The following is a 15,369-nucleotide window of genomic DNA, read 5'->3' as shown; positions in this document are numbered from 1 at the left end:
AAAGTGAGATGGAAGTGGTGCAAGCAGCAGATTTCCCTGAGAAACTTGGTTATTCTGGACTTAAGCAAGCTTTTTTTGTGAACTTGTTTGTTGTTCTTCATGAAATGAGTATAAGAAAGGTTATCAAGGACATCAGTGGACATCAACACTGAATTTTTGAGTCACTACTAACTCTTGCTGTTTAGAAAAAATGCGAGCTAACTCCAAGGACATCTTACTGTGGAAGAACCAGGTTTATTCCTGAGATTTTTTTCTAAATAATGGCTGCATTCTTGGTCACTGATATAATTTAGGGCTTTACTTAATGTAGGCTGGCAGGAAAAGTACATGAAGGTTGTTAAAATTGGACCTGCATTTGTATTTATGTAGATAGTATTGTGTGTTTATAACCCTCTGATCTTCTTAATCCCTGTACAAACATTTTTCCTCATTACCTTGGAGGTAATTATACACAAACCATGCAAAATTCCTACAAGCACTGCAGTGCATCTTCAAATCCTCTCAGCAAAGTAGTGTATCTGTTTAAGCTCATTTTTCAATTGTGCACATCTACATATGTCCGAAGCAACATGGCTTAAACATACAAATTAGTCTGTTGGTTCTGTCAAAGAAGCATTTTTTTCAGTATTTTATGTTATCCACTGCTTTGCTGGGCTCTATTATTATTGTCATTTCCTTTGGGAGTGATTGTATAGGAAAACAGGCCTCACTGCTAGAAATTTTTTCTCACATGCTGTAAAATTCTGATCACTATGTACACTCCCTTTCAGTCCAATGGGACCACATACCTCAGTATAGAGCACAAAATTATTTGCTCCTCTTTAAAATTGCTGTTTTAAGAGAGAACTGTGAAGGTTTTTTGTCAAAATGAACCTATCTAGTTATTTCTAATTGCAGTAGAATATAAATTACTTTCTCTGGCCAACACAGTAAGAGAGAAGTGATGAATATTTTAACTTCATCTCTTCAAATGAGAAAATCCATTTTGGAGGAATTGTTCTGTTTTCATTGCATAAATGAATACCCATTCAGACCCTTTGAAGGAGAAACTATTAGGCTCAACATAAACATTTCTGCACTGATTAACACTGCTTCACTTTCTTGCTTAATCTAATAATTTCTTCCATTAAGATCCAAATATGCATACATGAGAACATAAAAATAAACACATATTCTTATAAACATGTAATCAATTCAGTTTCTAAGTCATAACTGCAAATTTATTTAAAATACAGAGTTCTAACCTGAGAGCTGGGAGGGATGATAACTACTTTGCTTAGAGTGCTGAAGGAAATAAGACAGTTTATGCTCAGGCTTTGTGTTTTAGGCCAGAAACATTGGGGAAAAAATAAAATAAAAAGAAAGGAAAGAACATCATATACGATGGTAGAGGGAATTATTTAATTCTAGTTGTGATCATATTGGTGGTGGAAAAACTGACAGGCCTTACTGCTTTGAAAGCATGCGTCTTACAGTCTGCTAAGCATGGGGGGAAAAATATGTCACCAGCAACACTAACTTCCTCTCTGCCCATGTGTTCTACATAAATACAGTAGATGTATATTCTCTGTAGTGCAGTAGGAATAATAGTGGGGAAATTGTCTTTCTAAAAATTTATTTTGAACACGGCAATAAAGTAGGGATCTAATCTCATATCATGCTATGCAATGATATTTACCAGAGTCATGAAGATATACTCTTATGTATATCTTTAAAGAAAAGTAAGGGCATGTAAGAACATTCTTCATTTTAATTTTTATTTAATCAAGACAAAACAGCAACAGACTGTGTAGAAAGTTTCTTTGAATTAACTTGTTAATTCAACTTCTTTTTTGTTCTCTTTTGACAGAATTCTCATCAGTCCAATGGGTAAAACAGAATAAAAAGAAATTGTTCTTTTTTTGAGTGAGTAGAAGTACATGTGGACACTTCTTGTACTAGGTGATACTATGAAAGATAGTAAAGAGCTGGGTTTCAAAGACTCTTTAGCAAGTAAACAATTTTCTTTCTCTTTATGAATTTCTTTTTGTCTTGAGCACTTTTGTCTGAACAAGATGTGCTGTCATCAATAGTCCCTGAGCAGCAGTTAGGAATAATTGAAGCTGCCTGGAGAATGAAACAGGCACTTGATGAACCAATATCATGAGCCACTGATGACTGTACGGTGACACAGGAACTTGCATTCAAGAGGGAATGTGATGGAACATGTCTCTGTATCTAATACCTTCATCCATGTGCTGTCAGTCATTACAGATATCCAGAGAGTTACCACATACTGAAGCTAGGCTGCTTTCTGTGTGAAACCACCAGGATATACGGGTAGCCCACTGTCAAACACACCTTCTATTTAAAATTTTAAAGAATCTTTCAAAGAGAACTTACATGGTCTCAGTTTTTTACTAATATCCTGCCAGAGAAAAACTGGTTTAACATAAGTTTTGTAAAATCTAATTAAAGAAAGAATTAAATTTAAAAAATGAAAAATACAAAACACCTACTTCTTAAATTAGGTTAAAATGTTGGTTACGTTTTGTGATGGAAAAGGTGAGATTAGTTGTAGCAGGGGGGAAACAGGGTCTTTTGGAGACTATAGAAAGGGGAAGTTCAAGTACTAAAATAATGAGATGTCAGAAGTTTCTTCAGTGAGCTGTTAAGAGGAGGCACCGCACAAAGATGTAGATTTTAGATCTTGCACAAAAGGGAAAAAAAACCCCAAACACATGCTTCTGTTGTAGTTAGTGTCATTCCTGTAGCATTAGAGATTCTAATGAGATAGAGACAAAACCTTGAGACACCTGAATCCCTTTCACAGATTCAACTCTCTTACTTCCTGGTAGGCTGGCAGGTAAATCTATCTTTTGAAATGTTCACCTGAAATCACATTTTAAGCTGACTTTCCTTGTTCACAATTTCTTTTCTTGTTTCCTTTAATTGCTAGTTTACTTTGCTCTCTCTCAGCTCAGCTCCTGACCTCTTCATTGCTACAGTCTGTCTGGTATTTCCTAAGCAAAATGGGGTGTTCTCCATGCCTCCCAGAGTCCTACACACTCAGTTTCTGGCTGCAGGAAAATGTAATAATGTGGTGTTATGGAAGAAAACTTATTTTACTCTATTCTGAGTCATTGACAGAAATAAAGACTTTATTGTTACAATTACTTGACTTCACTTTTGAGCTACACAGATCTGAAATGAGCTGAAAGCATGAACTATTCATTCCATTTATGAGATGTCAGGAATCAAAGAATATTTTAATGATTTGGTCAAATAACTCTACATTTCAGAACATACTTCAGGTCCCCTAAGGATAATTTAGGATTATATAAAGCAATTGCAATACACATTAAATACGATAATAGCTTTCTTTTTTTCATGCCTTAAACACACAGGGTTGATGTTTCTTTGCTTGGTGTTTCCTTGTAATAAACATTCATGTCTTTCCTAGATTTGTTTGGAAAAAAAATGCAAGAAGGTGCTGCAAAACATCAAAGAAATCTTGTTTTAATTCATTATTTCCTATCTTACATATCAGTCTTCCATATCTTATCAGTTAAAAGTGTGATTTGCCTGGACAGAATTTATATTACAGAGTTTAGGAAAAAACACAGAAAACTTGTTTCACTATATATCCTAAGCAGCCACTCTGGGGGATTTAAAGCAGTGTACAGTGAAAAGCAAATACAATGGCAGCAGATAAAACATATTTTGTCAGGTTATAAGTAACAGAAACAGAAGAAAGTTCATGTATAATAATGCCTTTTTAGTAATCAGTGATCAGTTAACCACATGAGCTCTCTCATTCAGCAAAGTACCTAAACTCACAAATTTAAGCTCAAGAATAGTCCCACTGAAACCAGTCAGAATTACTGACATAACTTTCAAGGAACGTACTTTTTTAGGTTAGATCCAGTAAAGCACTTGGATACCTAATACTTAGATGTGTCATCTCTATGGCTTCCCAAATAGAAGCCAGAACCTCACCCAGAGTTCCCTATAGAGTGGACAAGCCAAGTACCTCCGAATGGGATCTATAAAGGGCATTTCCTATAGCTATGGCAGGAAATCTACAGAGGAATAGGGCTATTTCTAAAATCTCACATTCCTCTGAGGTTTAGGTAGATTCCTCAATTTTCCAAGACAATAATTCCATTCACACAGCATCACGGCTCAGAACGACTGCTTGGATGTAGGAATCTAGCACTAAAAGTATATAGGTAGCTACTTATGTAAAGCCATATCTGAAAAAAACAAATTCCTACTCTCCCACATCAAAGAGAGAGAAAACTAGGTTGTTTCTGTTTTAAAATATGGTCAGTGGTAGCAGTAGTGACTTTGCACTGGAATTTCCCTTGTCTTTAAAGAGCTGATCAGTTTTAGTACCTACCTTACTTAAACCTGATCAGGATTAAGAACCTCAAGGAAATCACAGAAGTCAGAACCAAAGTATCTCAGAGAGATACTGGGATGTGGTTCCTTGATTTGGGTTAATGCCATAGCTGAATTCTACTGAAGTCCTTCAGGAATCCCCTTCTCATGTATTCTTATAGTTTCGTTCTTTAAATATGTGATGGGTGATTCATAAAACTTCTTGTTTTACATACACATACATATATGTAATATATATATATACACACACACAAATGTCTTAAGATGACTACATGCTGCTGTGGAAGTTTCAGCCTTCATTTGCATGTCAAAATGAAAATAGATACAACCGTATCAGAAATTATAGCAGAGCAACTGTGCAGAAATACAGAGGAATATTTAAACCAAGCAATCTTTGAATGCCATTTTGGTTCTTTCTATAATCTACTTGCATAGCTGAGACCTTTATTTCCCTTAAGAGGATGTTGAGGATTTCTGTAAATTTAAAATAAACTGTAACTAAAAAAAAAACCCCAAAACAATCCAACCAAAAAAAACCCCAGCCAACAACAACAAAAAAACAACAGTGTAACAAATGGTGCAACTGTGTTTCCTTTTAATTAAGTTTTGCAGCTTCTCATCTGATGTGCAATTTCTTGACTATAATAGAGAGAGTTTATTGCCAAATACTTGGCATGGTTATTTATGTCTTTCCTTCACTCATCATGTAGCCACATGCAGAGGAAAGAAATGATTGGACTAAGGTGGATGTTGAGAAAAATGTGTGTTCATTTGGAAACTTTGGAAACTGAATTTGATTTATAACCCTCACATATCGCTTCTGATTCCATTTCAAAAGCTTTTTTAAATAATTAAACAAATGTGTTTGATGCTGAGGTAAAAAATAAATTTAAGAAGTAAATTTCTGTTTATCCAGAATGAGTGTTAGTAGGTGGTGATTACATGCAAATGATTACTGATTGAGACAATGCAGTCTTAATTGCTGGGTGGAAATGAGTTCTCTGTCCATATCGTGGCTCACATGTCTTTTCTCAAGTTTGTATCTGATTTGAGATTATGGCTTAAAGCAGGTTTCTGAATTCTCTCAAGGCTCACCTTTTCTCTGCTGTTTGCACCTCTTTCCACCTCACAGCAATCATCAGAGATGCAAATTCTGGTGTGTCTTTGATTTAACAGAGAAGGCAAGCTGAGGTTTATAGAAATCCTTGAGACTTGAGAGTTTCCCTTCTAAAATCTATTGTGTTTTAGGGGATATATATAGGAAGAAAAGACAACATAGTGTTTGGCTTAGTGAGGCATATTGGTTTACTGGAAATACTGCTACATTTCTAAGTGTTCAGCTTTAGGGGTAGGTTTTGATTCCTAACCAAAGCTAAACTTTACAACCGAAATGGGGAAATCCAGCTCCTTGATTTTAACACTTCAAACATGGAACAGACCAAATTTCTAAGATTTATTTTGTATCTTACTCTCTTTCTGTTGTACTGTTGTTTGAGGTCGTCGAGTAATACATCTGAGTGCCATTTGCGTTGTACATTTACCATGATTCTTCTGAAGACAGGCTGAACGTCTGAATTCAGAATGTTTTCCATACCAACTTGCAGAGTGGCTGACAGTACTCAGGTCTCAAAATACTGAAAGGCTTCAAACTGTCATAAATTATGTTTGTTTTGGAAAAAGGTGTTTTTATGCTGACATGGAAAAGGAATCTCTATTCAGATGAAGAAATCAATTTTCTACGTCTAAATGTACAACTCCATCTTAGAGTTTTTACATTTAGAACAAGGGATCAAAACCTAAATATACAGAAGATCAAACTGTAGCTCATAATCCTTGCATAGTTTAATTCTGAGACTGCTTATCGATAGGGAAGGCTCAGGTGGGACCAAAGCTTCTTGTGAACTTGAATCTCTGTAGGAAAGAATGGCTGTGGCTAGTGTTGCTGGGTTACTCTGTGTGACCATCTCAGCTCAACTCTGCCCCAGAAAGGAAAAGGAGTCATCATCATGTGAACCTCTCCCGGAACTCCCCTCCTTTTTTTACCCAGCTCTCTATAACTTGTCTCGTGGCTCTCAGATTTATAAAGATATTTTAGTGTTGCTTGTGTTGTCAGTGTTGCATGGCTAAAACTTTGCACATGAATGGGCATTGTAAAGGCTCATCTGAAGGACAATATATAAATACATTTTGCTTGAGAGCTCTGTATCTCTAGAGGTAATATTTTAAGTAGTAAAAACCTTTCTCCTGACAGATCTTATACTTGTTCCTTACTCTACTACCATATTTATAGGAAAAGGGCATTATATATTTCCTGTTTCTGAGCTGCAGCTTAGAAATTAATCGTTTGCCACATTATAATAATATCGACCAGAAAAGAAAGTGTTTAGCCCAGTCCTGGTACCCATGTTTCAAATCCTGTGTCCCTTTTTTCTACGATTTTTTCCCCTCTGTATCACTCCACTCACGAATTTATGAAACAACTCAGACCTGCACAGTTGCTATTTCCAATATTCCTTAGCAACTTCTACCATTCTAAAAAGTGACCATCATTTGCAAAGTAAAGCTCAATGTGGAAAAAATAGGTAATAGCATGGCAATGAGAGTGTGCTTGACCTGAAAGATCACTATATGTACCTTTAGAGCTCCCTTTTGCATATAGATTTTTTTTTACAATGCCTGTGACTTGAATTCTCAATTCAGTCAGGCATCAAACAGTATGTTTTCTCTTGTTTATGTAAAAAGCAATTACTGAACCTGTGAGGCAGTAGAAATTTTTCTAAGATCTTGATCCTGTAAGGCTCTAATTGCATTGCACAGCCCAGAACATGGTGCTGCCTTTCCATGACAAAAGTGCTGAGTGGAGGAAAGTGTAGATAAGTTTGGAGCACAGAGTAAGAGACCATTAAGAATTAATCTCACAGATTCATATTCAGACTATTCCTCATTTTCCATCTAGTAATTGGCTATCTACTGATAATCTCTCATCTATCAGGGATGATCAAATAGATTCTTGAGGAATGTAAAATCCAGGAAGTCTGTGAGATGGTCAATAACATGAATAGAGATGAGACAGGTTAAAATACAAAACTTCTATACAAAAGTTCTTTTCCATGAAGTAATTAACCTGTGTTCCAAGAAACAGAGGAAGCTACCAACTGAGTTTCAGACTGAAAGCTGTGGGGCTGCTTTCACAGTCTCTGAGGAGTGGCAAATCCCACCATGATGTGATTAATTCCTAGTGCTGGTTTCAGTGACTGTTCAGATGTTTCTAGTACAGCACTTGAGATGTGGGATCCTCTTAAGTGAATCACAGACTCATAGGTTAAAAGGTCTAGTCATCTCACCCATCATTCAGCAAGGATGAGCATGTTCTCAGAAGCTATTCCACTATGTAGCTGGTACCGTAGCAGGATCTTCCTAATACTCAGCTCATTTTTTTCCTGTCTGAATTTTACCACTTCCTCCAGTTGAGTCTCAGGAGGAATTTTTCCTAGTCTTGCTTGGCCACGACTTCCTGCTTGGCAAAGAAATTCTTATTTGGCAAGGCCAAAATCTGTTTCTGCAACCTAAATCCATACCATCAAAATCTGAAATCCTGCAGAGCCTTGCAAAAGAAAAAAAGGGTGAGGTGGAGGAAGGACAGGCTGCTCCAGACTTCAGTGAAAGATATCCCCTTTCTTATTTGAAAGGCCACAAGCAGTGTTACTGGTGACTCATGGCTAAGTCCCACAATGTGCTGTGTTCTTCAGGTAGGCTCACCTCAAGGGACTAGGGACACCACTACAGCACACTGTAGAAGAGGGCGAAGAGATGTACCCAGCTGGTACTTCCACATGATGCAACGGCAAGCTATGTAGAGACATTAGTTCCTGAAAGCCATAGAGGACTACCAGAATGCAGCTGGTCCTAGCTAGTTAGGTTTATCTGCAAGGCTAATTAGATCATATGCAATGCCATACAATTGTGGTTACAATGTTTTCAGGTCTGAAGCAGGTTCAGCTGACAGCAGGCTGGAGCTTTCTTTGCTATTCAGATGTGCAAATACATGCTAAACTGCCTGCTCCCTGAGGAAATAAGAGGACCTCAGTTCTCCCACAAGAGTGTTAAACAAAGCCACCCTGCCATAGGTTCTGTTTCTCTATTTGGCCTAATATTTCGCTAACAGTCTAAGCAAAATAGAGCAACTTCAACACAATTGCTTGAGAGACACCCAGCTCAAGGGGACAAAACTGTCCACTAGCTAATGCACACTCTTGGGAAGGCAGTTGTGGTTGAAGTGGTCATAGCAGGTAAAGGACTTACATGGTGTCTTCCACATCCCAGGCAAAAAACCAGTACAATCAAATACTCTGGTCCTACTCACCCGTAGCTGTGTGTTAAGTCTTATAGCCTTGACTGCATTCTAATTCAGATTATCACAATCTGAATAATTAAGACTGTAACCTATATTTGCAGTTAGAGAAAAATGATATCTCTGTTCTCTGAAATTCTCATACTTAACAATATTGTGCAAAGGATCGGCTCTGCCCTCTACCTGACGCACCCATATTTTGGAAGGAAATGAGTAATCTCTTGAGACATGCAATCTGAATTTCCTCAGACATTCAGTAAGAGTTTCTGGCTGCATGTGACTAGCAGAGTATGGTGTATTTTTACCTTTTTATTTCTCAGTTCCCTATGAGTGCTTCAATTAGTTCTCTAATGGGCTAAGCTAGAAAAAGTGCAAAATATTCTGGAACTGCTAAGTTCGGCAAAGACTGGGCCATGTGAACTGAGTTTCAGATATCTGTCTGTAAAGAAATGTGTGATTAAGGAGAGAGGAAAAACTAGCTAGGCTGGGATAAGAAATGAATTTGAATATGGGAGGGAGAAGTTAAAAAGGAATCCTTAAATAGTTGAGATAAGCTTTAGTATCCTTATATCTTTATTTGAACTAGACTGTTGAACATTCATAGCCTGTCTATCTCACATCTATACCCCTTGAGATATGCCTTATATAATTAATCACCTGGGGAGTAATAGATTTGTTAGAGTTGATGTTAGTGTAGGTCTGTCCTTCCCGAGCTAGCTAATACCAAGCAGTGACTTTCCTCCTGTATAAGGGAAAGAAGCTTTGTAGGAGTGCACTCAACACATTCCATTTGTCCCGACTCAAAAAACTGTTTAGTATGATACTCTTTTTGTGGTACTGACTAGCAGTTCCTGCTTGTTAGGTAGTGGTGTGCAGAGTTTATTACAGTACCAGATCTATCAGACTCAGAGGACATTTTTTTCTTCCTTCTATTATTTCTGCCTCTTCTATCCATTCCCCTAGGGAAACTTTTCATTAAATTCTTGTAACAATTAAAGAAGGGTTCGTTACAGAAAAGAAACTGAGTGGAGTGTGAATCCCAACTAAATCTTTATGTGTATAACCACCTTTACCTTAAAAGTATCTTGCAAAAGATAGCAAGAGGGGCCTTTTGCTGATGGGACTTCCAGGTACAACGGACAGCAAATAAACTGCAAACTCTCTTGTTAGTTCTCATATCCATTTGTATATTACTGAATTTGCTCTCGTATCATATCTTTGAAATCTCAGATGACTCAGGCATAGATCATTTCTTGTAAATTCAGTGCAAGTTGGCTGAAACTTTAACATCTCAAGGAGTCTTAATAGCTTTCCAGATCTGACTTGTTCAAAATGCTGTTCAGACATGACCTGCTTAATCCTTCCAACAATTCAATAAAATGTTTAGCATATATAAGTAATGTTTTAGAGGTGAACAAATAACTCATGATACTTTATTTCTTGCTAGTTGCATATTTCTGCAAATTAAAAGTTAGTGAACACATTGCAACTATTTAGATATGCATTATTCAAAAGAATTTGGTAAATTCCTGAACAAGTGTTTTATTTACAAATTAATCACAAATGGTTGAAAAAGTAGTGTGCAGGAACCGAAAAATTATATGAGATTGGTTAGCAATGATGATCGTGTGATACTGCGTCATTTGATGATTAGTGTATTTATATAAAACACCAGCAAAGTGAAAATATTGTAATTTACAATTGCATAAACCATTGAATTTCTTTTTTCTGTAGAGATTTTCTGTCCAGTTGATATCTCTGTCACCCCAATCATTCCTCAAAAGGCAACCTGAAAGGACTGCAACTGAATGCAAGCACGTTTTCAAAATCATATTCAAGGTAATAGTTTTTTCTTAACTTCAGTAAGTTATTGTCACACAATATTACTCAAGAAAAGACAAAGCAAATAAACCACAGGTAGTATCAGCTTTTGGTCAGTAAGAAACATACTTTCTCAAACACAGCTGTGTTTTCTAGATATGTAATGAAAGAAATAAGCTTCAATGCATAATTGAACTCTTACCGACCATGTAATAATATCCCAGATGAGTGTTTATTTTTCATTTCTAAAATATCGGCTTTCATTGTTACTTAAGCCAAGTTGTTGAGTAGGCAATGGATGTGTGGTCTAGTGTGACAATTCGCAGTTCTAAGATAAACTCACTGTGTTGTAATAACATTCAGCTCCTCCCTTATCTGTTTTTTTACCAGAAATTCAGGAACATGGAAATGTGCAAAACCAGAGTTTTGGTCTCGCTAATTTTGTGAAATCTATTTTCTGTGCCTCTTTGCCAGCCTCACACAAAACTCCTGCCTCCAGAGTCACCCAGAATTATGTCCTTTTGCTTATTTATATAAAGAAAGCAATTTCCTTCAGAAGTCGTCATTTATTTTCCTTGACAATTCCCATATAAATTATGTACAGCTCAGAAATGAAAAATGCTTTCCTAATTGCCACCTCTACATGCTCCGAGTGAACTCCAAGGAGCAAACTGGTGGCGGTGGTGGTGGTGCTGGGGTGTCCTGCCTTGTGTATTCTCCATCCATGGATGGACGCTTAGTGCTGTTTGGATCTGAGGCACCTCCCTGGGCTCCCTGTTTTCCAGGTGGGCTCAGGGAGACAGCTGCCCTGGCTTTGTCTGGGTATGCCTAGGCGGGAAGGTTTGATATTCGGTAAAGAAGCTTCTGCTGTTGCACCAGGAGGAACCAAATTAATTGATTCCTGGCTATGTTTAACCTGCAGACCTAACAGTGTCTGAAAATATGTTATTTTTGGGGAAAGGGGGAAATGATAGTTGCTGCTGATGTGTGCATATCCAACAAGGCAAAAGGACTGCCTGTTTGAGGAAGAAGATGCTACTGCTGAAGTAAAGCATTACCTAAAGTCATGTAAGAGGGGCAGACTGCTTGGCGTATATTTTATGCAGCAAGTTTAGCATTCCAAAACTTAGCATTGTTATGCCTGTCGGCCTCCTCACCCTGTTCACCATATGATGTGCACACACCTGCACCTTCCCTCCTAAAGCCAGACTGGAACTAGCTATTATCTTTGTGTCTGAAAACAAACATGCCTATTATGGTCTAAAATTAGAATACTTTTCCTTCCCTTCCACCTTTCACAGTGGTCATAAACTGACTAACAGGGAGGCTGCTGAAATTCAGTAAGTTTCTGTTTATATATACAGACCAGGTCTGGTTTTAGTGTTCCTGGTAACTGGAAAAGACAGGCTTAACTATTCATTCCCACACTTCTATGTTTAGGGCACAGCCTAAATATGGCTATGGCAAGACTGGCACAAACAGACCTGGTGTAAAAAGAAATTTTTCCATTAATGAATCCAACTAAAATCTGGTTCTTACTTTCTTTAGATATGAAAATATTTTATCAGTAGCTATAAATCTGATGTAATCCCTCTATCCTCTCAGATTATGTATATACAGAGGAAAAACGTAACACTGCATGCAGAGTTATCATAATATAGATACTGGGACTAAATCAAACACTGTTCACATCTGGCTTGACTCAAAATTCCTCAAAAGCAGTAGAAAACTTTCCTTGACTTTGACTGTCTTTGGCCAGGTCCATATTAGGCATAAGAGCCCCTAAGGATTTATCCGTAGGTACAGTTAACAGTTTGCCTATGCAAATACCAAGTGTTTCCCGAGTTGTGTGAATGTTTGCATTTTTTGAAAGCTCACCTGCTCTTCTGGAGGTTTAAATATTTGATTTAATTATTCTAACATGCTGCATAGAACAGAGAGTGAATAAGAAAGGAGGGGGGCTAAGGAGAAGGATAAATGAGTGGAGAGGAGAGAGAGAAGTCAAAGTAGAAGAAGCAAAATTAAAGGGAAAAGAATGGGAAGACAGTGGGGGGGAGAGTGAGGGAGATGAGAAAGAGCACATCCTGCAGGTGGCCCGGAGCCCGATTTACCTATCCTTGAACTGCAAATGAAAGAAATGAAAGTGGGAATACAGAATGCTTGGTGCAAAAATGGTAATTCGTGCTCTGATATATCGGTTTCCAGGTTCTTGTTGCATGGTGTGTGCTGGGAGGCCCAACCAGCGGGAGGGAGGGGCAGAGACAGGCTAGAACCACCTACAGAGAAAATGTCTCTCCTTCTCCCCTCGGTTCCCCCTGTACTCCCCCCACCCCCAGCTCTCTACACAGCTGCTTGTGGCTCAGTTAGTCACTGATGCATTCAGCATGCCTGTGCTGCATGCTTGGACAGCCGGTGGCAGCTGCTATGTACAGGTTTCCTGCCCCATCTCCAGCAGCAATGTAGTAACTAACTGGGTAGAGTGGTACAAGAGCTGTGAATGGGAACTGGTACTGTCATTGCCTGCCTGTGCTCTGCTGGGAGCCATGGAGGTCAGCCAGGGACCGAGTGATTTGGGATGGTGCTAGGAACAAGCAAGCTGATGGGGCCACATGGTCTGCCACAGGAGAAACCTTGCTGTAAAGAGTTTCTTATGGCCTAATTGAGCGATTCTGGCTGTCAAGATTTTTGCCTGTGTCGGATTAGTGAGTTGTTTAGGGATCTGGGGCAAACCAGTAAAACAGGCTGATGAATCCACGCAGTAGGTGCCAATCTGGGTTGCTGCCTTTCTCAGAAGTAAACAACTAGGAGCCATTGTTCATCTTCCTAACTCTCTGCAGGACACAGGCTGTAAATTACGTCTAGGAACAAAAGGCTGATGGGAGTAGAACCGGGTGCCCAACTTCCCAAGGGAGTGCTTGCCCTCCAGCCAAAAGAGTAGCTTTTCTGGCTTAAACCAGCACAGGCTCTTATGCCTTCCCACCAGCACTCCATGCCCAAGTGTGCAGTACAGGATTTGCTACGCTGAAGTATTTACAACTGTTTCCATTACAAAAGCTGGTTTCAGGGTTGATCATGGAAATTAAATCCAGTCTGAAACGCAGAAACAAGATTGCAGTCTAGGGACATAGGAGGAAATCTTATTAAAAATACCATATCTTATTGACATTACAGTTAAATGAGTATAAAATCCTCACTCCTCTCCCAAAACTGATTTACAGCCAGTCTCACAGACCAGCTGTAGTCTGTGCTGAATGTATGCTGCCATGACTAGAATTACTTAATGAGATTTGTACTTTTTATGTTCACCAAGACTACGTTCTTCAGCTCCCCATAACAAACTTGAAATTTCCACTACAATACGTTCAGGAAAGGATGTTTTTAATATTTTATTTTTTTAAAAAAAAGTCTGCTGATAATAGTGGGAAAAGAAAAGGTTTTCAAATAGAGAGCTTCCTTTTTTGAAGTTTCTGGTTTTTACAATAGACATGCCAACTATTTTGACAGAAAAAAAAATTTCATTCTTCCCACCTTTCAGTTGTTCCCATTTGATCATGAAACCACTCTCCATTGGTGTCTCTCTTTTCATTGTAAGTTCAGGTACATTCACTTTCTGATCTGTCCACATAACAACATCCAAGTAAGTATACATTATAAGGAGATGCTGCCCCACTGAATTCCGTGGAATTTTGGCCTTTGACTTCAGCTAGGCCAGAATTTTATCCTCTATAGGGATTCCCACAAAAATATCTCTATATCACTGTAAGCCATCCATGTTCCTTTTCTAGGGCTCTAAAACACATACTCCCTAATAGGATTTTTATCAAAATTAATTGGTGCTGGCTACAGTTCATGTATGTGATAAAATCATGCCTGAGTTATTTTGGTGCTTCTGTACTATATTGCACCATCATAGATTCAGTATCTGCTATTTCAAAGGCTTCACAGGAAAACACTTTTTAACATGCTGGGGGTTTATTCTTTTTAGTTGTATTGTTTCGTTCTCTTTTGAAAACTTAATTTAATTATTTGGTACCATTTATTATTTTACAAATTTTTAGTGCCAGTAATTTAACTGCTTGTTGCCAACAGAGTAAGCAAATTCCAAAAGTTTAAACATTTAACTATGTGATTTGTGTTGTTAACATATAAATCATCAGAACATGGGAATGGGAAAAAAATGATAGGCTCAACTTAAAGTGATGGTCTGTGGCATTTCCTCAGCTGAAGATTTGATTTAGGATTTTTCTGTTCCTATATACAAATATTGTCTTAAGCTAAAGGAAAAGTTATGTATTTCTCACAAAGAAACTCCCAAAACAAACAAACAAACAAACAAACAAACAAACAAAAACCACCAAAACCCCCCTTTTCCTAGAGCTGTACATCTCCTTTGACTAAATTTTCTGGGTAGCATCAGGCCCTGTACTCTAAATTTGGACTGCTGCTTACTTCAGGGCAACATGTTTTAGGGGAGAAATTCCATTTTTGGGTGGGAAAGAAGGAAATACTTTTGTGTCAGCTTTTTTATTTGTTTGTTAATGGTAGTTCTTTGAAGTGTTCAGTGCATTGGAATGCAAGTGTGTGTCCTAGGCTGGCATGTAAGCAGGCAGATGGCATGTGAAATGGATAAACTTACATGTTATATACATCCAATTCATTAATTATTTCTGTGCTTATCACATGAAATGACGTGCTGTGATGAATTATTTTTCTTGTACACAGCTGTCTCTTCCTTTTGCATTAGGTATTAGCACACTCATGAAATTGGTCTAAATGTGCCTAATCTTAACCCAATTTTATAGAGTAACAAGCAA

The sequence above is a fragment of the Falco rusticolus genome, chromosome 7 (assembly GCF_015220075.1).
Source record: "Falco rusticolus isolate bFalRus1 chromosome 7, bFalRus1.pri, whole genome shotgun sequence".
NCBI lineage: Eukaryota > Metazoa > Chordata > Aves > Falconiformes > Falconidae > Falco > Falco rusticolus.
The sequence above is the reverse complement of the archived record's forward strand: the minus strand, read 5'-3'. Positions refer to the sequence as shown.